The sequence below is a fragment of the Rissa tridactyla genome, chromosome 15 (genome assembly GCF_028500815.1).
Source record: "Rissa tridactyla isolate bRisTri1 chromosome 15, bRisTri1.patW.cur.20221130, whole genome shotgun sequence".
Taxonomy (NCBI): Eukaryota; Metazoa; Chordata; class Aves; order Charadriiformes; family Laridae; genus Rissa; species Rissa tridactyla.
In genome coordinates this window covers 15,401,303-15,424,155 of record NC_071480.1, presented here as the reverse complement: position 1 = coordinate 15,424,155, position 22,853 = coordinate 15,401,303, and the positions used below count along the sequence as shown (strand labels likewise).

Here is a 22,853-nt window from a genome sequence, read left to right as displayed (position 1 = left end):
TTCACTCATACGGCATGCAGACACAGACATAGGTCCTTATCTTACTGGAAAGCAGACCTCAGGTAGACTAGTAAGATGGGACAACGTCTAAATGAAATAATTCTTCCAGGCCTCTTTATTTCAGAGATCCACATACTAAATTCTGATCGGCTCCATAATGAGCTGTAACACACACACACAGATCTCACTTTTGCAAATGTTAATCAATGTATTGTCTCCAGGAATTTCATCTGACAACCCCACAGGCTGAAAATGAAAAGGTCAGAAGGTGGGTGTCTTGTGGCAATGCATACCCCAATTCCCCAGTTGCCTGCTGAGTTCGTAGCGTGATATGAAGAAACGAGCTTAAAAAAATTTTGAACGCATTTTTAAGAAGAACCCCAGTTCTATTTTAAACTCAAGTAGTATTCACGCAAACTCTTTACTGTCATTCTTCTTTGCAGTTAGTTCCCTGTAGAAAAAGGGATAAAACCTCCCCTTTCTCATCCTATGATATTTGTTATTCAAAAAACCCAAGTATTATCAGTGTTATGTTTGTCCGGCAAATGCCTTCAGCACTGTAAAAGTTTCTACTATTGCAGACAGAAATAATGTCTATAGTCTCAACTAATTGATAAAATAGGTAAGAATGAAGGCACTCCACTGTGTGTGGGCTACATTTTGTGCACGACATGCACAGAAAGAAAAGTGTCATTAAAGTAGCTTCAAGGAAATGAATTTTAGGTCATCAATTTTAAGGTCTTGATTTGCTGGGAGATAAAAGAACAGCAAAAGCCACCAGATGGATTCAAAAGGGCAAAGGGAAATAAGTGTCTTTGAGCCATATCCTGCCTTGTTCACTTACATTATTATGCAGGCAATTCTAATTTCAGGCATATGGCAGTGTTCTTATATACGCGCTTAATACTAAATCCACCATACATTTGTTTATCCGAGTCTAGCAGCTACACACGCTCTGAATTACATACACTGTTAATAAGTTAGTGAGTACTTACACACTCACTTCCTCACACATCCCCACACACCAGGGGTGTGGCTGTTGAAGCAAGGCTTTTAATTGCTGAGAGAGGTCAAGTCAGAGATGCCAACCATGGGTGGCAGCTATATTTGTCTTCCAGGATAAGGTGACAACACAGCGACGACTGAAGTGTGAGGAAACTGCACCCATCCCTAAGGAGCTGCCTCTGCCATGCTAAAGATAATGAAGGCTTTAGAGACAAGACCGGTTGCTCTTTTGAGGAAACTGAAAAAACAATGCAAGTGGAAATCTAGACACGTCACGGAAATCTTTTCACCTCGCATTCATTGCCACACCGTGAGACGAGCTCCTCTCTGTTAAACCACGGAACAGCCTTCACACCCCCTCAAAAGTTCTCCTGAACTCCACGAAGGAGTGAGAAGTCTGATCATAACAGACAATGCCTCCTTTAATAGTGTGAGATCTGAACGGATCACACAAATCAGCATTTATTTGCCTTGGCGTATTAGAGGAGGAGCCTGAAAAGCCACTGTCACACCATACACATTTTGTGACTAGAAAGACATTTGCGGGACAGTCAACTCATAGCAGAATTCATCGGTAAATACACTGCCTAGGGCATCTGGATGGAAGAAGCAGATTTTCAAAAAATATATCCTGAGAACGTAAAGTACTAAAACAATGCTCATGGTGCAGCACAGTGATTTACTCATTTTTATCATTTCAATTGTGAAGTTTTAGCTTGGTAGAAAGAATAATAAATATCTAGCTAGAATTTTTAAAACCTGGCCAATGAAAATGAAACTGAAAAGTTCTACCAACTCATCAGAAAAGCAAGCGTTCATAAAATCTGTTCAATACTCAAAACCAGTTACCAATCCACATCTCAAAGCTGCACGAGAAAAGGAAAGAACCATACAACCAAATATTTATGCTCTTAAATACCACACACTCCTAAATTTATCTTTTCATCTCTTGTTACTCACTAAAATAACAAAGAAATAGAATAGTAGCAATTTATTATTTTTTTTCCCCATGAAAATACTTTTGTAAACTTGTCACACACTTGCTCAGAAGGTTTATTAAAGACCTGGCAAAGCCTTTATTAACTAGCATGCTTCTGAGTTGACTGACATTTAGGATTATCTCCCCTGGTTCCTTCCCCTTCTCCCAATTCATTTGTTTAATACTTCAAGTCAAGTTGAAAAGGAAGTAGTGTGAAAGCGATTAGACTAAAAGAACTGCTACTGAGAAGGTCTTACAAAGATAAGTCTTATCAAACTTCACAGCAGTTACAAACAAGAAAAGGAACGTACAGATCACTTTCATTTACCACCAAAACACATTTATTTATGCGTTCAACCCCAAACATTACACAAGAGTATTATGAAAGAAAGTGAAGCCCCTCTGGGCAACAGAAATGACAGATACGTATTAAGCAAGCAGAATGGAAATACCCAGCTTGGAAAGTATCCAGAGCAGAAATCTTCACCTTGCACCGGCCGCTTTGGGGCAGGGAGACGGGCACAAGAGGTGGGAGGTGACGGGCGGGCAGGGAGCAGAGGGTATGGGAACACTATGGGAATTCTGCCACTCGGTTGCAAGATTATCGCTCCTGTCCTCAGCTCGAGGATGCTCTCAGAAACCTGGCAGAGCCCTGCGCAGGCAGGTTCTCGATACTCAGACGTTTCAGAAGAGAGGGTAACACAACATACTGCAATTACAAGCTAAAAGACAGAAAGCACCAAACCTAGACAACGACTTTCACTGTCTGCTTGTAGTATCACATGTTAAGCAATATTTCCTAATCAAGCTACCACAATCACAAGTGTGTGGGCATGACTATCTCCCTTCCTCTCAAAGAAGCCTTATTCCTTGAGCCTGTCTGGGCTTTTAAGAGAGACATTTTTGTTTCCTCAGTCTTAATCCTGACTTCAGTGAAACAAAATTATTTTTGCAGCTCTCTACTTAATTTCAGATCAGAACTTCATTGGCAGTCATGACAGGTTGCATCTATGTTTCAGTTCTCTGTCATCTGCTTTGAAATTCCCAGTATCAAAGGAGATACTAGCTTGGTTTGTGCTTTTATTTTTGCAGTCCTATTTTACAACTGAAGTATAATCTAAACATAACACATGAAGTTCAGAGTAAGATCTAGAGTCTCACAGCCCCCAGTCCTCTTCATAAACTACTAAAACCCAATATAGCAATTTTTAGGACTCAAACTCTTCCTTTAGAAGAGCACCCCAATTCCTGAATATGCATTTTCATACTCTCAAGAGATCCTCTTTTAAGCTTGACCATCCCATCTTCTCACCGCTTCGGTATAACAATCCTGCACTGACAGGATAAGTGGTCCAGGACGTGCAATACGTTCACCAGCACTAAGGGACGTTGCTTTGCAATGTTCCTGTCATCCAACACCAGTGGGGTCAGAGAGCATAACAGTTTATAAACCACAGAGGCACTAGATAATTAATATTAACTCCAGTTTATACAACAATTCATTTGCGCTACCCTCCTGGCCTTTATGGGAAAACACCACTGTTTACTATGTTTTATTGATCTTTTGTTATCTTTTGTCCATCAGTCGTCTTTTCTTTTAGAACACTAACTTAACTGCTGTGCTAGGCAGCAGTTTGGACTTTGCACAGCAGAATAACACACCTTGCTGTTCAGAAAGGAGAGAGTTAAATAGGAGAGAAGGAACACGAGAGAAAGGAATTTTGAGGAGCAGGAAGGCAAGACAGCCAAGATCAGAGAATACGCCCTTTTTTACCATTATATTCTCACATCTCTCCAAAGCCACTAATAATCAACTTCATCAGAGACAATAGTTCTGAATACCCAGAGCATAAAGACAACTGGTAAATAATCCAACACCTTACAACTTCTCTCCTCACAGAGGGTGAAGCAGGAAGACAAAACACCTGCAAATCCTACAGGGACTACTGCACGCTGCAGATATTTCAGCCACTCTGACCTACTCTGTTGTCAAAACTTGCTCCTCTGCTTCCCCGTTCCCAGGACTTCAAACAGGGGCAGGACTGGCCCTGGCTAACACAGGAAGTTTTTAAGTAACCCCTCTCAGATGCCTTAATTAGCAAATTTAACTTAAGGCACTTGGGGTTTATTTTCCAGAGATATTGGTCATCAAGGACTCCATTAAAGGAAAAGGTGATGCATCTGTTAATCAGGTCATAAAAGAGATACCTCTGTAGCCCTGGGGATCCAAAAATAATTCATTACTGTGACAGCCTTGCTCTACAGCAAGAAACTACAGAGAAGGCAGACAGCACAGGAACAACAATACAGGCAAATACTGCATTACAGACTGGTCTGATTGGAAGTCCTACACTACCTTGGGCATACTGTTACTATGCTTGCCAAAGAGAGGGGATTTTGCTCTCTGAGCATACTCAAAACTCATGAAACCAAGTTAGCTTACGGCAGCCTCCAGCGCAAAATTACTCCAATAAAGGGCTTGTGTGAAAGAAGCTAAATATCACCTTACAAGGCTTAAAATTTCATTTGCTAAGTAAGTAGGTACTTTTGGACCTACACTATGCAAAGCTTGGCCCAAACAGAAGCAACTCCATTCACTTCCAGTTATTCTAAAGAGGATGATAGTTAAGTGCTAACTCACCAGGTGGTTAAATCTCAGTCCTCACAATGCTCCTGAGTGAACAGGCACACAGAGACTAAGGCCATTGGGTAAAGTTAAATCTTCCTTGTGCAATCTTCATGTTTTGTTGCCTTAGGCGGGAATGGGATCTTGACCAATAATTATTAACTTTCTGCCTTAAAATTTCTGGGCTTGACATGTTGAAACAAGCTTAAAAAAGTTAAACAGCCCAGGAACAGATAATTCACAATTCTGACAAGAACAGCGGGTCATATATTTTTTATGACATATATTTTATGACAAATATCCCAATTTATGAATAATTGGGATTCTGTCTCACACATCCAGAAAAGAAGCTGAATTCAACCACTCATAGTACAAAAAAAATCCCAAACCCTCTACTTTGCAGATCTGAACAATTTACCACAGTCTTCTACAATAATGAAACAAGTGGTAGCCTTTTTTAGAAAAAAAAAATATCAACAACAGCTTTACACGTACCATAACAATATGCATCAGTGCACTGAATGAATAAACACAGAACGGGGAATACCAACTGATAATCCTAAAGCTTTCACCATTTACCGTAGTGCCTCTGACGGCCTTACATCTTGCTCTTACGCCAGAGACTTCTGAGGGACAGACAACGTTGTACTTTGCAGTTTTGCCTGTGCTCCCTAAATGTTAAATACTGCTTTTCCTCAAACTACCCATGATTGTGTTACACAGGTGAATCTAGAAAAATTGTTCCCAGATTCCACGTATCTTCAAATCTGCGGTTTTCATTCCAGTCTGCAATAAGAAAAAAGATTTTGCAAATACAAGCTCATTTCTGTATTTCATGTCCTTTTCCAGTAAGCCTAATGAAGATGCTGCCTCCCCTGCAGCCCTGTGCAATAGAGGCATGAAGCAACAATAGAAGACACTTAGAAATAGTGAAGCAACAATAGAAAATACTTAAGACAACTGTCTCCGTGTCACAAATTTCATCAATTCCTCAAAAACCCAACATCCAGACAGGAAATAGCATATCTGAGACAACGAGAGACATCAATGAAAAGATACCAAGAATGAAGAAGCCTGGCAGTCCTGGAGTTTGTGAGTTGTTTGCCAGTCGAGTCTCACAAGAGTTCTCCAGACGACCTCTTTAAAAAATGATAATTTAAAAAAATATTCCCACCTAACGTAGTTGAGCAATCTCATTTTTCCTCCTCTCCTTCATATCCCTTCCTTCCCGCAATACTAATGCTTAATCCCACAACATATACAGTTGTTTGCTTATTTCGCAGAACATGCGTCCAGCCTTCCACTAGGAAGAAATAGCACAAGATGTCCACGCCTTCACGTCAGTATGGTGTGAGAACTATGAAGATGCACCACTCTGCTTGCTTCAACAGCTTGCTATAGTCCTTTCTCCCACCACACAGAGCAATTCATTCTCCTAAACACCAGCATTAAAGAACTTGTCTATGGCATACTAACTGACAAATCTCTATTGTAAAACAAAAAGGGGATTAACATGGAACTGAGGTAATTAAATATCCTGTTTTAACAGTATAGTATACCAGAAAGCACATGTCTAGCACACAGAACACACAGAATTTTCTGTCTTCAAAGTACACTGCTGAAAATCAAAACTAAAAGCAAGATTTTCTTTACAGAATACATATTCCTCTTCAATGGCCAATTAACGTGGTTTCTGTAAATCCATGGAATTAGTTCACATAAGTACTACTTTTTTCATAAGAAGACTTCTTTTGCACTACAACACATTGTGAATGTGGTAATTTTCATCTAAAACTGCAAAATGTGTTTTCTTAACTTAACAAAACTTTGGAGAGCTACACAAAGTTATGAGCTATAGCCATAGAGCTGCAGATGTTGCCACAGAGCAAGGAAGAAGAGACTACTCAGTGGGAGCCTTCACACCAACTTAGCTTTGTAAAACTCAGGAAGAGGTTAAAATAGCTGGAAAACACTAATAATCAAAAAGCCACTTAGAATAAGTTTTTCTGCACAGAAAAAGTAGTGGAGAGTTAGACTGCAGGAATCAAGTCTAATAAAAATCAATAAAGTTACTGAACTGCTCTCCATCAAATTCTCTTTCAAGTCTCTCCTTTGTCAGGATGCCTTAAAAAAGCTTAATAATTGTGTTATTAATGCACTGAAATCACTGTCTGTTCATATTGTCTCACTGTTTCCTTCATTTAGTCATCTGTTGCCTCTTGAAATATAAGCTTTACATAGAAGAGAGCATCTTTTCCAATCATTGTACAGCACCTTGGTAAATGAAAAATTTTTCAGGAATAGGGTTCCTACATGTCACATGCCAGTGCAAAGAAGTTGATGGTTTCTCCAGAAACATCAGTGAAAGTTTAAAATACAATAAACACTTACTTGCTTATTTCCTGGAATTTTAAAGTCTGACAAAGATGCTGCCCTACAAGTAGCCTGGGAGTTACGTTTACGCTTGTCATTTCTCCTCTATACTGCTGTTGTAGAATCACAACATAATTTATGTTGAAAGAGACCTCTGGAGCTAGTCTGGTCCAACCTCTTGCTCAAAACAGGGTCACCTTCTAGCCTTATATCAAGGAGAGGACACCAGTAATAAGGTCAGTTGCATGCAGCGTTGCAAGTTTGGTTCTGACCATCAGAGATCTTGGGCCATCAATGCGAGACAGTATATCAAAGTTTAGAAAACTTTGTATGGAGGCTTTTCTTCGAACAGATCTCTCACTATCTAGCAGGCACAAAGCCAACACTGCTTTACTGAACTGCCTCATTTGCCCCCTAAGTGCTGCATTCTTCAGCAGTCCTGACATACAGCATTGTTCTCTCACTGTCACTGTTCTACCATCCTCGCCCTTGAAATCACAACTCGTGCTTTCTAGTGTCTACTTTACATTACCTAGAGTAAGAAAAGTCATTGTTCATCCCCTTTATTGGGCATATGTGGCACCCTTATGCATTTCCAGAGTTCATTTCTACTCTGAATACATTACATCTCTTCTAATACTAAGTACACACTCATGAAGGCTCACAGTATTAACTCTTATCTTTATTTCTCTAATCTCTAAGCCTACATTGCGGTTTTATTTTCCAACATACATTGTCATCTGATTGTTTCATTTAGAGAAGTCAGGGTTTCTAGAACATGATGCCTTTACTCAAAGATAAGTATTTTAAACACACTGAATTAACATTACTACTTACTATGGACATCTAATACCATAATTTCTAGCTTGCCAAAGGAAAGGAATAAAAAAACAGAGATTAGAGGGACCTTCCTAAGCTTCAAGACTGTGTTTAAGACCAGAGTTTATTTACTCTCCTCTTAATTGTTTTGAAACCTACAATTTATCCAAGTAAACATGCTTTATTTTTCTCCAGCTCCTGGGCAGGTATCAGCTACACCCTGCACACTCAGCACCGCAATTGACTCATCTCACAGGCAGTAACAGGCTAAAGCTCGGTCCTTGATACCGCACAGAGAACAGGAGAGGGAACAACAGCACACAAAACATATCCTTATATATGTTCACTGCCATGCTTGTGTCTGATCACTTGCACACTCATACAATACAAGGTTGGTGGCCTTTCAGACATGCTGGAAGAAACGTCTTCTGATTTCATCTAATGGATTTGGTTGAGTTCGCACAGAAAGGTGATGTTAGAGCAGCACAATCCCCAAGTCTGTCAACTAAAGAGCTGTTTGAATACAACAATACACCTTCAGTCCTCTAGCTACATGATTTTAAACTTATTTCAGTTACATTATCCTTTTATCTACTAGATAAGTTTCCCTATCTCCCATTATTTTATTTACCACAACGGGAAATTACTGGCATTATACATTCTGCCCACGTTTCCTGCTCTCTGTCATACAGTTGTCTTTAGTTCTTTAGTTACAAAGAACTAAGCATTTGCTATTAACATTTGAAAATACTAAGTGTTGTCTTCATTCCAAAAGAAGTATGCAATTAATATGTGTACTTTATTGGGCTGTGTCCTTCCTCAAGTTTCCCCTTTGGATTTCATTAACTGATTTTCTTTTCTGAAATAAAAGCAATATAGGTCATTTACAGAAGTTCTTTGCATGGACCAAAAGCGAAGTTCACAAGAGGAGTACTTGGCTTACCAATACAATTCACAGGGGATACTTTTTCCCAGGAGAGTCCAGTATAAGACATCTTTGAGCACAGAATTACCTTCTTGGTCTTTGTTTTGCTCAAGAGAGAAAGCACCTTACCCAATCCTGCCTTAGGAATGATACCTCAAACCTCAGCACCTACGTGGTGCCAGCCACAACAGAGCAGCTTGTTGGATCAGCTTTGAAGTCAATCAGAGCAGTAACCTCTCATCTATCATAAAAGAACCTGATGTCAGAGTCTTTGAAAGTCAATTCTAACATCAAAACATTAGTTTATTTTTGCTCATGTTAAAGTGCTTTTACCTCTAATTTAGAACATTTTCAATTCAGAGAAAATTGAAACAGCATACTCACTCACAGTGCCTGAATTTTATTCATAGTTTAGGAATATGAGTTACATCTTCTGGGAAAAAAATATGCCCCTGGGACTATCAGTGTGCCTTGTTTTTCCCGAGTTATGCAGGCAAGATCATCTTGAAAGAGGAGTTGTGTGAAGATAGAGGAGTATGACAAAGCATCTTAACAGAAGATAATCTTACAGCATTGAAGTCTTACACTAATTTATCTTACAGTTGCAATACGAAAGTTAAATACAAAAGTTTAACTTAAACTCGGCTGTATACTTCACTCCCCTAAATTATGGGCAGGAGTTCCTCAAGACATTTGCTGACAGACACAAATCATCAAGAAGTTGAGCACAGACATTTAGAAGGAACTTTGGCACAGGCTGAAGAGACACGGTAAATGGATTTAAACACTGAACTGCAACAGAGAAGTAAAATGCAAATGATACGGAGAATTAAAAGACAAGCAGAAACTAAAGAGCTGACACCTATGACAAGACAGAAGAAAACAATTTTAGGAGACAGAAAAACTCTCTCCTTTAATGCTAAAAGCCAATAAGAAATCTCCCCCCAACCCCCCCGCAGTTCCAGCAAGAATAAACCTTACCGCTGTTTCCTCTGCTGCTTGTTTTCAAGGTATCACTTCTACTTCAGCGGTGTCCCTGCCAAACTGCATACCCTGCCCCAGCCAAACCTTTATCTCAGTTACACTGATGGAAGGGGGAAGTAACTCCATCCCCCCGGACCCTGCCCAACGGTAAAAATAACCCCCCACCCAGCCCCGCCTGACCCAGCCAGGGCACGGCTCACCCTGAGGCAGCGCCCAGGACCCCCCCGGGCTCCCCGCGGGCCGGCACCGGCAGCAGCGCCCGCCGGCCCCTCACGGCCGCCATCAGCCCCTGCCCGCCCCGGGAGACGCCTCCCCGCCCGCCCTAGGCCCGGCCCGCCTGCGCCTCCCCTCGCCGCCGGACGCCCCTTCCTTCCCTCCTGCCCCAGCCCCGGCGGAGCCCGCCGGGCTCCCGCTCCTCACGCCGGGCGCTGCGGCAGCGCTTCCCGCCCCAGCGGGTGAGGCGAGGAGCGGCGGGGGCTGCCCGGAGCGGGCCGGCGCGGCGCAGCGGGGCCCGCCCTGCCTCGCTTACCTTATCAGCGGCTCATGGCACTGCCCGGCGCGGCCCCGGCGTCCCCCGGCCCGCGCCACCAGCGCCGCGCCGCGCGGCAGCGAGGGGAGGAAAGGCGGCGGGGCTGTCCGGCGCCGCCAATCCGGGCCCCGCGGTGGGCCGGGCCTGCCGGAGCCGCTGCAGCGACGGCCGGAGGGGCGGGGCGGGGCGCGGGGCCGCCGCGGGCGGCGTGAGGCGGGCCGAGGCCTGGCCCGGCGTGAGGGGACGGAGGCGGCCGGCGGCGCTCAGGGGGAGAGGGAGGAGGCGGTCGGGTCCGGGGCGGTCACCCCCGGAGGGGGGAATCGGCCCCTTCTCTCAGGCGGGCAGCCGGCTGCCAAAGTTTGAGGCGGGCGGTGAGAGCTGACGCAAGGAAACGCCTCCCCAAAACGAGGGAAAATAGTAAACGGGCAGCACAGGGAATGTGAGGACGGTAACCGCGGCCGGTCACTGGGGAGGCGTCCGTGAATAACGAGTGCCCCGGTGGGAACGAGGGCGGCATTTCTGATGGACGCGATGTGCTGGTTCTGCAGGTGAACGTTCGCCGCTGTCGCCTCTGACTGAGCGGTTTGGTAGAAGGAGCTGCAGGAAATACATACACAAGCAGACAAAATAAAGCAGTTTGGTGTGGAGACGTTGTGCAAGTGGCCAAAAATTATCTGCCACTCAAACAGCTAGGCAGCTATCCTGGGAAACACGCCGTGTCAGAGGGCGTTTAATTTACTCCTCATATTTCCCAATCTGAAGCAGGCTGAGGAAAAAAAAAATTCTCTCTGACAAAAGGTTGTTTTCCCAATAATGGTCTCATGCAATAAATTACAGCTTTACTAGTGCTTTTACCCTTCACTTAATTGCTCTTGCTTCTGAAGACAGTTACTAATGAGGTGACACCACCTACGCTGGGTCCGATGGATGCTGGCCTCTGCTGCCCAGGTTTCTTTAGCTACCCCATAGATTAATTTGGCTGCGTGACTTCACTTCTCTTTGCTTTAGCAACTTCAGTTCAAATTAAAACACGAAGAATCCCACGACATCTTTCAGACTCCCTTTATTTCATACCAGTGTTCAGATCTATGATACTTTTATGAGGTGATGAGGCAAAAATTAATTTATTTACTAGCCAACATTTAGTGGGATATGTGAGCAGAATTCAAATTGCTCCAAACTAGCTAATGCAAAGAGTTAAATATACAATATCAATTTTCAAATAGTTTACTGTCTTATCTACAGCTACAGCTCCGTCAAGGTTTGGGGTCCCGTCACACTAGGCGTTATACATATGGTAGGCAGGAGGTTTTGCAGTTTAAATCAAAAGTTGATGCAGGTATCGCTCTGCTGCTTCTCTAAATTTCAGGGAGAATTCAGTGCTTGTGGAAATGAATTATCTCCAGGTATCTTTCGGTTCTTCAAGGCTCTTAATACCTGTTTTTCAAACCAGGATTCCTGCATGTAACTGTAAAACCGGAGGTATTGAGAGTGGTCAGCACCCAGCAAAATCTGCCTCCGTGAGGAAAGGCCTGAGCTCACCAAATGAAGGGTCGGATCCTTTGAGCTGTTGGGTGTCCGAGCAGCAAACTTGGCAGTCTTCCTGAGCTGAAGGAACCCAACAAAAGGCTGCGTTGTGTGAGCATCACTGCATCACCTTTATTTATTCTGCAGCCTTTTTTTTAATGAAAAGTGTATTCAGTCATCTAGGATAGGTTTCCTTCCTAGCTGTCATTCTATACAGGCAGACCTTTGAATCGTTATACAAAGCTGATGTTAGTGTTTCCAAAGTCTGAAGATAAGGTAATGGTTCTTTTCTTAAGAGGTTTTCCCCACAGGAACAGTCTGTGGCTAAAACTATGACTGACGGGTTGGTTTTAACTGCCTGAAACTATAAACAATTCACGAGAATTTCTGAAGTTTTTTCTGCCCTCTGTTTGCAACAATATGGCCTAAGAGGCCTGACCTCAAGAGAAGTATTTGTGCACCTGAAGTTAGGTGCTCAGCAGGGGCTTCTTCCATAGGGTGCTACGTGCTGAGCAAAGGCTGGAGCCACCCACGGGGAAAAACTAGGCACGAGCTGCATCTGACCAGGTTCCCTGCCTCCGAGCTCCATGGTGGTACGGCCTCTTGGGAACCCTCTTCTAAAGGTGAGTCCCAGCCAGATGGAAGAGGGGGGAAAAAAACCCCAATCTCTGAATTTTTGAGTCCTTCAGTGCTGTAAGAGTAAATCCTTTTATTGGATAATTTATCTTCCACCCATGCTACAAAAAGACAAGAGAAAAAAGTAATGCTTATTTATTTTTAATATTTCAGTATCCTATGTATAAATATGCAGTCATTCTGAGAAACAACAGGCCTGCAGGTTCTAGAAACAGATATCTATAGTCAGGAGCTGCTTTTGAAAAAAATTACTTTAGTCTTTTGGAATACGTGAAGGAGACATTTAAATGCCTTTTAAAAGCAGTTCTTGAGCAGGCTGTAAAATAAGAAGTAATATTTCTTTCCCAGAGCTACTGTGAGGCTCAGTTCATTTCTCTGTAATGCCCGCATCAGAATTTCATGGCTCAGGACAGTTTAAAGCTTGTACTTTTGTGAGAAAAGAATATTATATGAGATTTGGGTTTCCACATGGTTTTCACAAACCTCTCATTGCCGTCAGATCTCCCGGGGAAGACCCGAGAACTGCAGGCTGGGCCTGCCCACAATTTTGTGCTGAAAAGCTTTAAAACAAACAAGGCAGCAGCTGCGCCTGAATGCGTGAATCCTGGCATACACGGCTTGGTGTGGGAGAACAGCTTTTCTGTTGTTTGTTTGTCATCTGTACAATATTCAACGTGACGGAAAGAGGCTTAGCACGCAACAAACAAGCAAGCGCCCCAGCCCACCCAATGTGTACGGCACCCCAGCGAGCACTCCAAAGGCCAGGGCTTCCCACTGGGCTTCAGCTGGTTCCGACGGTGGGTAGGGAGCAGAGTAGGAGCTTCCTGAATGCCACACTCCTCTCACAGTGCTTGTGTGCTGGTCCTCTGCTTGTTCAAACACTGAAACAATAGCACCCTCAGCACCTCCCAGTTCTTTCCCTGCCCAGTGGCTTCACTGTAGGGAAGGGAGTATGAGCTTCCCTTTGGACCTGAATTCTCCAAGTGGCAAATCTGCCCACCCTGGCCTCCAACCCATCACTTCTCCTCACCCGCTGGTCCCAGCCCTCCTCGGAGAGCCTCCCCAGACAGATCTCTGAGCCCAGCTCCAACTCGGCTTCTGAAATCCCCCTGGGACCTGCAGAAGCTCTGAGCTCTTGTTGCTTCCCGTGCTAAAGAACATTATTCTGCAGGGTTTTTTTTTTTTATCGCTGCTTCATTTTCAAAGCTGAGCTGAGGATAGATCCTCTCCTCCTCATTTGTGCTTGTGATCTTCCTCTTTCCCCCTCTCTCCCCCCTTTTTTTTTTTAATTTATTAAGGGTTTCTAGGTTGCCAAGTATCTGTGGAGAGCAGCTCTGTACTACTCCTCACATCAAGTCCTTGCACACGCTCAGAGAAGACACGTTTCCAGAGACAGAGGAGGTTCTAACTTCTGTCTGTCTCCTGCAGCTGTGGGCTGATGTACTAGCAGAAGGACAGCAGCATAGCTCTTCTCGGGGCTGCCAGGGGTAAAGTGGATTCCCAAAACAGGCTAAAACAAGGTCAGCAGAGTGTACAGAGCTAGAACTGTGCTGCCAAGGTGAGCCCCGGCGGCAGACCTGTACCCAGGGAAGGTTCCACAGTTTGCTTGCTGTGAATTTGCAGTGGTGTCTCTCAGGCCTGCAGAACGTTCTTGATGCTTCTCACACAGGCTAATCTCACCCGACACTGAATCCAGATAGGGAAAACGGCTGGTGCGTACCTATGGCAGTGGTGCCTCCCATCCTGGAGGGAGAGGTGCGTCCATGTGCCATGCAGAATAGCCACGTGAATGCTGCCAAAGTCACATGAAGGTTGCAAGAGCTGGTATCTGTATTTCAGTGTACCTGGCAAATGCACAAAACTTTAAAAGCCTGAAATTTGATCTGCACATGATGGAGCAGTCAATACTCCTCCCTCCGCAGAGACCTTTGTGAGAATATACGCTGGCTGAGTGCTGGAGTACTTCAGAGTGCAACTGTGACAAAATACAAAGCTGAGGGAAGGTATGGGGGATACAATGGTCAGTATTCTACATTTTGTATGCACAGGCACTGCACCAGAAATCCTTGACGATAACATCAGATGCTACAGCCAATTTCCTATTAATCAGGAAAAGCAAAGCACAAAATAAACAGCAAGTGTCATGACCTTTTAGCTGCCAAATCATTCACCTATTTTAAATCTACAAGTAAATTTAGTACTCCTGATAGAGAACAGCTGAAGCTACATATTTAAAACAGGCACATACACTGCAACTTTTCCACGCGCACCACAGGAACATTAAGACCAGCCAGCAGTACCCGTCCTCTCTTGCCTGGACAGATGCTAAGGTTCTGCTATTCTGAACTGATACGCTTAATATAAATGGCTAGTAAAGAGAAAAGAGCACTGACTATAGACTAGAAATGAACGGCAACCTTCAGATCCAGAACTCCAAACCAACTGTCCAATACTCAGGAGGAGCTAAGCCCATAGTGGTTTGGGGGGTGGGAGTAGAGGGGAAGCAGAATGTATGGTCAGGTCGTCTATGATGATTGACTGCTACCTTGCCTTCACAGGGAAAGTCAGAAAAATTAATCCGAATTAATGACAAGTGTGACCTGAAAGTGGTTACTGAAGTTACACTGGAGTCCTGCACGAGTGCTGTTACTCAGAATGAAAGTGGTCTTCATATGATTTAGCTTTCCTCAGTTTCAGAGTGAAGTACACTAAATCAGATTAATGCCACTTAATTCTGAATATGAATATTTGCATGGAGTTTAATATAATCTAACTAATCTACTTTAAAAGATAATTTAGGTAAGGTTTCCTGAGTGTCCCCTTTGAGGAAAGACTCACATCAATAGCCTTAATGGGAATTGTTCCTGGATCATGCTGGCATGAGGTCAAAACATCAACACCATCATAAAAGTAGCGTCATCTTGCTCAGATGTCTTTGTTCTGAGGGCATTAACATCTGATCCGGAGCTGAACGTACACCTGGTAAAATGGAATGAAAAACCGCAGCATGAAGTGAATTCTTAGTTACCAAAGAGGGGTAGGACACTGAAGAGTCTGGTTTCTCCAGCTGAGATGGAGAACTGGTATAGATGGACCCCCGGGCAGGGCATTTCCCATGTTCTGAAGGTGTAAACAACATGTATTGTTTTTGTAAGGTGGATATCATTTAGGCTGTTGTGCATATCTAGAAAGTGCGATTTCAAACCTGAATGTTGCTTAAACCTTTATTCACATTAATTTTGCCAAGGTGTCAGGAACTGCAATCTCTGCGACAGTAATTAGTAACCTTTAACTGAGCAGTAGCATCATTGTGGCTCATATCCGTATATCATAGGATAAACCCAGATGTCTATGCCAGTCAGTCCAGCATTTTGGAATAAAGTAGGGCAAGCGAGACACTAAGCTTTGCTGAGGTGACCCTGGAACAAACAAACAATAGCACGGCTTTCAAAGCAAACACAGGACTGATATTTTCCCATGTCAAAGAACTGCCTCTGACAGAGCATTGCGTCCATTCACGCAAAATAATCACAGCCAAGATTCATTCCTTCCCTTCTCTGTCACAGAGTGACAGCTCTGTCGTGGTCCATTTCTCTAACGGATTTGGACCCAGGCTCTGAAACCCAATGTTCTCAGTGCCTCCACAACCGAATTCTCGTTCTGGACTTTGCATTCTCCTTCTCTCCAATAATATTAACTGTACCGCACTTTAGGATGAAGACCTCAGCACAGAGACATATTAAATTACATCCCACTGTGCTAATCACTCAGGTGGCTAAACAGGGAATCTGTGCTCCCTAGACTACCTATTATAGGCAATGACAAGGGACAGGCACCTCCAACGAGCAGTTCAGAACAGGACTCTCGGTGACCGTACTAGAAAGCAGAGCAGCCTCGTAGCTCGGACATCCTCGGTAGATGTCTATATTCTCCACTGAGAATACCCCACTCAGCTTCACTTTGTCATTTTAGTGACCTGGTGCACAATCCAGCCTCCAAACCTGCCCGGCTGCCCAGACCCTTCTGCTCAGCTTCCACAGACACCTTAAATTGCTACCTGCTGCAAGCAGCACCACGCTGTGCAGCAACATCTGGCTCCAAACGACCTTGGCTTTTTTCTCACATACAGGAGCTCTTCCCTGTTGTTCAAGAGTGAGTCATGTCTTATTTAGAGTATCATTAAATCTTTCAATTAAACATTGCTCAGTAATCTATCCAACCAGCATCCTCAAGTCAAAATTTCAAGTGCTGATAGATAATGTAATATATTTTTCACATTAATCTGGTGAGATATACTAAAGAATCTGTAAGTACATGCACAGTCTGCTCTGGGGAAAAAAGTAAACTAAACATTGTCATACCTTAAGCTTTTAGAACATCAAATCCAGATTCCAGACAATATTGAAACCCTCCAGATTGGAGTGAGACTCACCAGTCAGTGCTGCCTTCTACTGTGTTTAGACAGAGAATTAATCTTGATATTCAAAGCCTTCCAAAAATCACATGTTTTAAAAATAGCAAAATGTATTTCTTTTGAAGTGTGGGCTTGTTACAGCTATTTAGGAACCTCTTACTGAACTCAGATGGATCTTGAACCTCCCCTGGGGATCGTTTAGATGTCGGTGTTCTTTCATTAACAGATTGGAAACTGTCCAGGACAATGTTGCAAGGAAACACACGACGTCCAGGTTTGCTTGCTTTCTTGAACAGGATTTTCTGTGCAGCTCTCTACAAATAAATCCAAGGTTAAATATGATGAGTAGGGCAAGGAGCACAGAGAAATTCAACCCAGTACTAGCAATGCATACTGCTCATTGGTCAACAGGGTATTTCTCTCTAGCGGCAAGGGGAGCATATAGCAAAAACTTCACTTTCAGCAGCGAGAATCTCATCTCGCGCCAATTCCATGACACGTTCCTGTTCCTTGCCACTGACAGTAAGCATGCAAAGGTCTCCCTCTTCATCAGCACTGAGTGTACTTCATCAGTGCTGAGTACCTGACCCTAACGCCATCCCGACGGAGGGTTCAGGCAAAAGCCTGTGACCTCAACAGGTTTAATGTTGCCCTTCATTGGATATTCTTTTGTATAAGAAACAAACAAGCTCTCGTACAGAACCAGGCAGCTGAAACGGGAATGGCCACCCTAAGAAAGACGGCAAAAGGGCAAACCTGGGGGAGAAGCTGATGCATTCAGGGTTTCTCCTGACTGAAACATTGGGCTTTGAAGACGCGGGGAGGAGGGCAGTGCTTGGAGTAGCTGTGTGCTCCTATGGTCTGACAGGAGCAGCCTTCTATCAAAACCAGGCAGAACCAGATAAACTCTACAGGAACGACCTTGAGAAAAAAAGCTGGTGGAGCGCTTCTGGATGAAGTGCTCGTTGAAAGGATTGAAATCGCATGCAGAGAAAGCGTCTCCTATTGTCTGATTCCTCTTCTGTTCAAGGAAACGGAATTTTGTACTTTCTTTGTAAATAAAAGGGCTGCATCAAAGTACCTGAGTGATCAATTTTGCCTGCTATTAGAAACAATCCACTGGGGCTAAAACCATCCAAGTGCTTTGGTCAAGACAGGGAATAAAAGCTCCATTCATTTCCTCATGGAAAGGCAACAACTTCATCCCTTTGACTGCAACTGCACAGAGCTTGAGAAGTCAAGGATGCACGAAGCGCGACTGCTATGACTTAGGAAGTGCAGAACAGGGGACATGTGCTGTGGATGTGATGACTGCTGACACCCCTTTGCCCTCAACCTTGTCTTTCACCGACAGCAGTACAAAGTGGGTGTAAAGCAGTTACCAAGTGAAACGAGTGATTTTGCCCTAGTGGAAATGACTCCAGAAGACACGGCAATTAGGAGAATCAGTTGGCGTGAGCACATGTTTGTACGCAATGAAGAAAACACAGATGTGACCTTTGTCAGCCAGTCAGTGCACTAATTAGTGTCAGAGATAATAACCATTGAACATGAAAATCTGACCTATATATATGTTACAAAAAAGGAAAAGGCAGCAATTTACTTAAGTCTGTATTATACCGTTAATGATTATAAGCTGAAAAACTAGACCATAATGCAGGAAACTTGTAATTAAAAAGCATCAGTTATCATTTTCTCCTTGTAGGGGACATTAGTCAGGTTCGCTTTCCACAGTCCCATTTGTTACACAGATAGACATGTAGGATTGCGTGATTCATCCTGGAACAGCCAGAAAGAAATCAAGTCAGCGGGAAAAGATCAGCTTCAGAAAGAAAAATAAAAAAAAAAATAAAAAAAAGAAAAAGAAAGGAAAAGAAAATAAAGATAGTTAAAGAAAATCCTTTCAGCATTTCTTGTTTGACAAAGCACAGGTGTGCGTCAGGGTTGTTTTCTAACAGGGCAGCCTTGCCTCCCTCCAGCAGTGACTAAACTGGATTTAAGCAGCGCACACAATGTTCTGAGGTTTCAGGGCTGAGCCAGCTAATACTTTCAGTCATGCTGAACATACCATCCTTCTGTAGAGATCAACTAGTCCCCCAGGTCCCTGGGAGGAACATGAATGTCTCTTCCCAAGTCTGCGTATTTCCCCCCTCTGCCCCCTTAAGGTCCCCGACTTCCAGCCCAGGGGACAGATTATCTGGAGGCTGTTACAGGCTCAGCACCCACAGGTGGAACCAGTTTTTCAAGGGTGCCAACGCATGCTGTAAGTACATTTAGATTTGTTCTTCTAGCCCTGAGGAATACCCCGAGTCAGGGCTGAGCTCTGTTCACCAAATTCGTCTGGAAATTGCAGCCAGAGAGGTAGCTCCCTCCTGTTCTCTCTGTCTGTATTCAGGCATTTCCAGGAGTCCAGGGCAGTGCAAAATGCTAAATTCTTACCTGGAGGCCACCGCTCAAGTGGCAGTGGCCACATGTGGTGAGTTCAGGAACAGCAGGTCCAGTTTGCTCGTGAGAAGTATTGTTAATGGCCAACGTAACTGAAGCAAGACCGGACATCTAGTCCTGATCACCTGGCTGGGCGATACGGACACAATCAATGGCTAAAAAATTGAACTATCATTTTGCGTGCAAGGACTGCATTAGACACACTTGGCCCTACCTGATTCCCGCTCTGCTATGGATCACGCTGCAGAATCACAGCTCATTTCCAGCCACCTCTCAGGTTTTGCCTCATGGCAGATTTTGGCATTCCTAATTAGGAATGTCTTGCTCTTTACAGCTCCTGTTCCTTTAATGATCATGAAGTTGAAACAAAAAATGTGAAAAACAAACAGTAATAAAATCAAAACTGAGTTTTGCATCATGGTGACTTTGTGAGATTTTCATTACTACCATGTTTTAAATAATTTTAAATTATTCAAAAGCAATCTATATTTCCTATTGACAATTTCATGTTAATTTAATAGCCTGGGTGGCTGTAAGTTTCATTAATTGACTTACACTCTGACCGCATCTTAATAGACTTGACAATTTTTTCTTCCATTAGACTCTCGCAGCCTATTATCAAGCAGGGATGGCAAGTGCACCCCTCCCAGCAATACCATGACTCAGCCCACTTAAGACAAAGCCCTCACCTGTGTGCCACTGATGTCAGCCTCTCTGTCCCCCCAGCTCCTGAGGACAGACCAGCAGCCCCCATTTTCACTGCCTTGGAAGCACTTATCCCCAAAGAAAGCCAAGTCCCTGAGGGAAAGCTGGGCCTGAAAGTGGTGATTGCACTTGGGAGAGGACACATTTCCACAACATACTGCTGGTTGGAGCCTGAACTACCCCAGAAGGTCCCACTAGGGAAGAGCCTGGGTGGGTGGTGACAGCCACAGAGCAGTTCAGACATTTAGCATGGGTTAGTTCCATGAAGACAGCAGTCAGTCAGGGCCGTCAGTCTGGCAGCTCTGAACAGCATGAAGTTCACCGGCGACACTTTTCTGCCCTTGTAGCACTGCCTCATTGATTTGCAAAGTGAAACTCTGTCAGTTGCAGTGGAGACTTGTCTCTGCCTCTAGTTAAAAAATGAATAAACAAAAAGCCAGTACAGAGGATTTAAAGCCAAGCTCTCCCTATGCAAGTGTTGATAAGTGCTTTGTGGAAACAGGCTATTTTAGCAGTCACAGGTCCTCTGCAAGCACTGAATAGGGCTTGGATTATGCCAGCTAAATAACGGCGTAATACCACGTTTTCTTTTGAAAACACGCACTCCCGGTGTCAATATTATCATCTGTTAGAGCAGCTATATATTAGACAGGCTCCTCAGGGCATCGTGACTACGTGTCCCCACCCAGGACTGACACACTGACAGCAGCAATTGCAATGAACCTGTTGTCTTCTTGGATCAATGGTGGTGTTACCTGCAAAAGGTTTTTTTTGGTTTTTTATTAACAGGTATATTTTCTACTTCTCCTAGCGGTCACAGGACTACTATAAACACATGAACGTTTGGGACAAACCACCTCCACAGCACTGATTCTGCCGCAGAACGTGCCCCAGGGCATCGCCAACGCCACGAAGCGTGGAGCCGTTAAGGTGACTGGTCTGATGGGTTGTTTCTCCCCAAGCCTTCCACAATCTGGGGGAGTTCTCTCCCCCAGCCCTGCTCGCTCCCCTCTGTCTTTCCTTTCATCTTCCTTTCACTTTCTTCCCTGTAATAAGCCTTCTTTCCAAGATCTCCTTTTATCTCTCGAGTAAAACATTAAAACAAAGAGACAACTACAGAAAAATCAGGGCAGTAACCAGAGGACAGTGAACTGTCACACTGGTCACTTCTGGGTTTTGTTCAGTGAAAAAATTATCACATTTTCATTGACCAAAAAGAGGCCCTGATTTCACCTAGCACTCTCATACATTCAAGATTGCACAGAAATATATTACTAATCCATTAATTTCAGAGACAGTTTCTATCTTTACCGTAAGCAATAGTTTATTTGTGGAATTACTCCTCAAACGGTCCCTTTTGGATCTGGATTCCTCCTAACCTTGGGAACATGCTCAGAGCCAGGAGTGTCAGGGCCATTTAACAATGACCGTTACAGCTCCACACACGGTTCAACGCTCCTGCAGGTCCCAGGCTGATCAGGGCCTATTCTGAGTGCCTTTGCGGTGGCTGCCTAGACCTTTGCTGATTTGTGCTACATCTTTCATTTCAGTTTCATGCTGTTATTCTGTTTGTCTGTCATCAGCCTTCGCAGGTGACTCTCCCCCCAAGGAAACCGATTGCTTTTGCTATTACATTTAAAATTTAACTACAGTGATTATTTCCTGCAATGGTGAGAATTTTTTCAGCCTTTCCCACTCAGCATGTCTGTGGCTGGTGAGAAAACAAATTACCTGTATAAATATAAATGCTGGCATTTCATTGAAGCTTCCCATGCAGGCCACGTTCTCATGATTACTAGACTCTCTAAGCTTTTTTTAACGGGAGCACCTGTGATTTGGAGTGGAGCATTTCAAAGCACGAAGACAATAAAACTGGTTCTTTGTGATTCTTTAGACATGACAACTTGCTTATTACCTCCCAAATAACAGTAAAAATGATGTTTATTCTGCTTTCACCAGTCTACTCAGAAAGGCCTTGAAATTCTAAATAACAAAATGTGCTAGCATTTCAAATCTGTACCAATATGTTATTACTTTCAGTTTGACTTCTAGTTTAATTGGTGGTGGTTTTGTTTGGTTTTTTTGTTTGGTTTTTTTTTCGTTTGATACCTCTGTTTTTCTCAGCCTTAGTTTCTTTTCCCTGTACCTGTCCCCTCCCGCACAACAGAACGGCTGCAGCCACTCTGACAGCGTTACTTCCCCCGCCCCCAAAAGCTGGGGGCTTACGATGCAAGATAGCTTAGTGATGAACTGCAACATTAAGAACTTTAACTGAACCAAGCTCACAGAGAAGCAGTTAGAACAAGCACATAACACCCCAGAAAAGTAAACAAACTTTGGGGTTTATTCAATACCCAGCGATGAACAGGATGTTTGCTCTGCACGCAAACAGTGCCCCAGCATTTGCAAGCGGTTCACTAACCTGTGCGAGAGGGAAAGCAGTCGCGGCTGGGAGGTGTACGCTGCTTCTGCAAGCGCAGCAGAGGTCCAGGCGAAGAGATCGTACCACTGCAGGGATAAGAGTGACAAGGCTCAGTTTACTCTATGCGTGTCGATGAAAAAAGCCAGAACCTGGCCCAGAAACCGGGGCAGGCCCCGCAGCGCCCCCGCCCCCCCTGAGCCCCGCAGCCCCCAGCACCTCAGGGACCACCCCGAGGCAGGAGGGACCCGTCGCCACCCCGGTGGCCCTGGCAGGTCGCTTGCCACCAGGGGTCAGCACCGGATCGGCGCCGGAGGGAGCGGGGCTCGGGGTCCCACTCGCCCCGGGCACGGGGACACCAACGCAGTAAGGGACAGAGGCTCCGTGGCCCTGCCAGGTGGCTTCCAGCCCGAACCAGGCAGCACATCACCTCTCACCTTCCCACGAAAGGGCACACCGCTGTATAC

The 22,853-nt window shown here is 44.2% G+C and overlaps 1 protein-coding gene and 1 long non-coding RNA gene across 6 annotated transcripts in view; both read right to left on the bottom strand.

Moving 5' to 3' along the window:
* The window catches only part of TEX2 (testis expressed 2), a 56,272-nt gene extending 45,899 nt beyond the window's left edge, over positions 1 to 10,373 (bottom strand). The window contains exons 1-2 of one of the 4 annotated variants that reach the window (XM_054221453.1): positions 10,241 to 10,258; positions 9,709 to 9,780 (exon numbers count right to left, since the gene is read on the bottom strand). The gene's annotated coding sequence lies outside the window, so the exon portion shown is untranslated. Of the gene's footprint in view, positions 1 to 4,625; positions 9,663 to 9,708; positions 9,781 to 9,911; positions 9,992 to 10,240 lie in introns of those variants that run through there. The other 3 variants (XM_054221454.1, XM_054221456.1, XM_054221455.1) reach the window with 3 other exon arrangements.
* A 2,137-nt stretch (positions 10,374 to 12,510) lies between these two features.
* LOC128918139 (uncharacterized) lies at positions 12,511 to 22,540 on the bottom strand. 2 transcript variants are annotated; one of them, XR_008469447.1, is made up of 3 exons: positions 22,390 to 22,540; positions 19,477 to 20,376; positions 12,511 to 19,391 (listed from the first exon to the last, which is right to left on the bottom strand). It is a non-coding gene; the product is annotated as an uncharacterized LOC128918139 (long non-coding RNA). The 2 variants fall into 2 exon arrangements; XR_008469448.1 differs by having other exon boundaries at positions 19,477 to 19,605.
* Between the last annotated feature and the right edge of the window lie 313 nt (positions 22,541 to 22,853).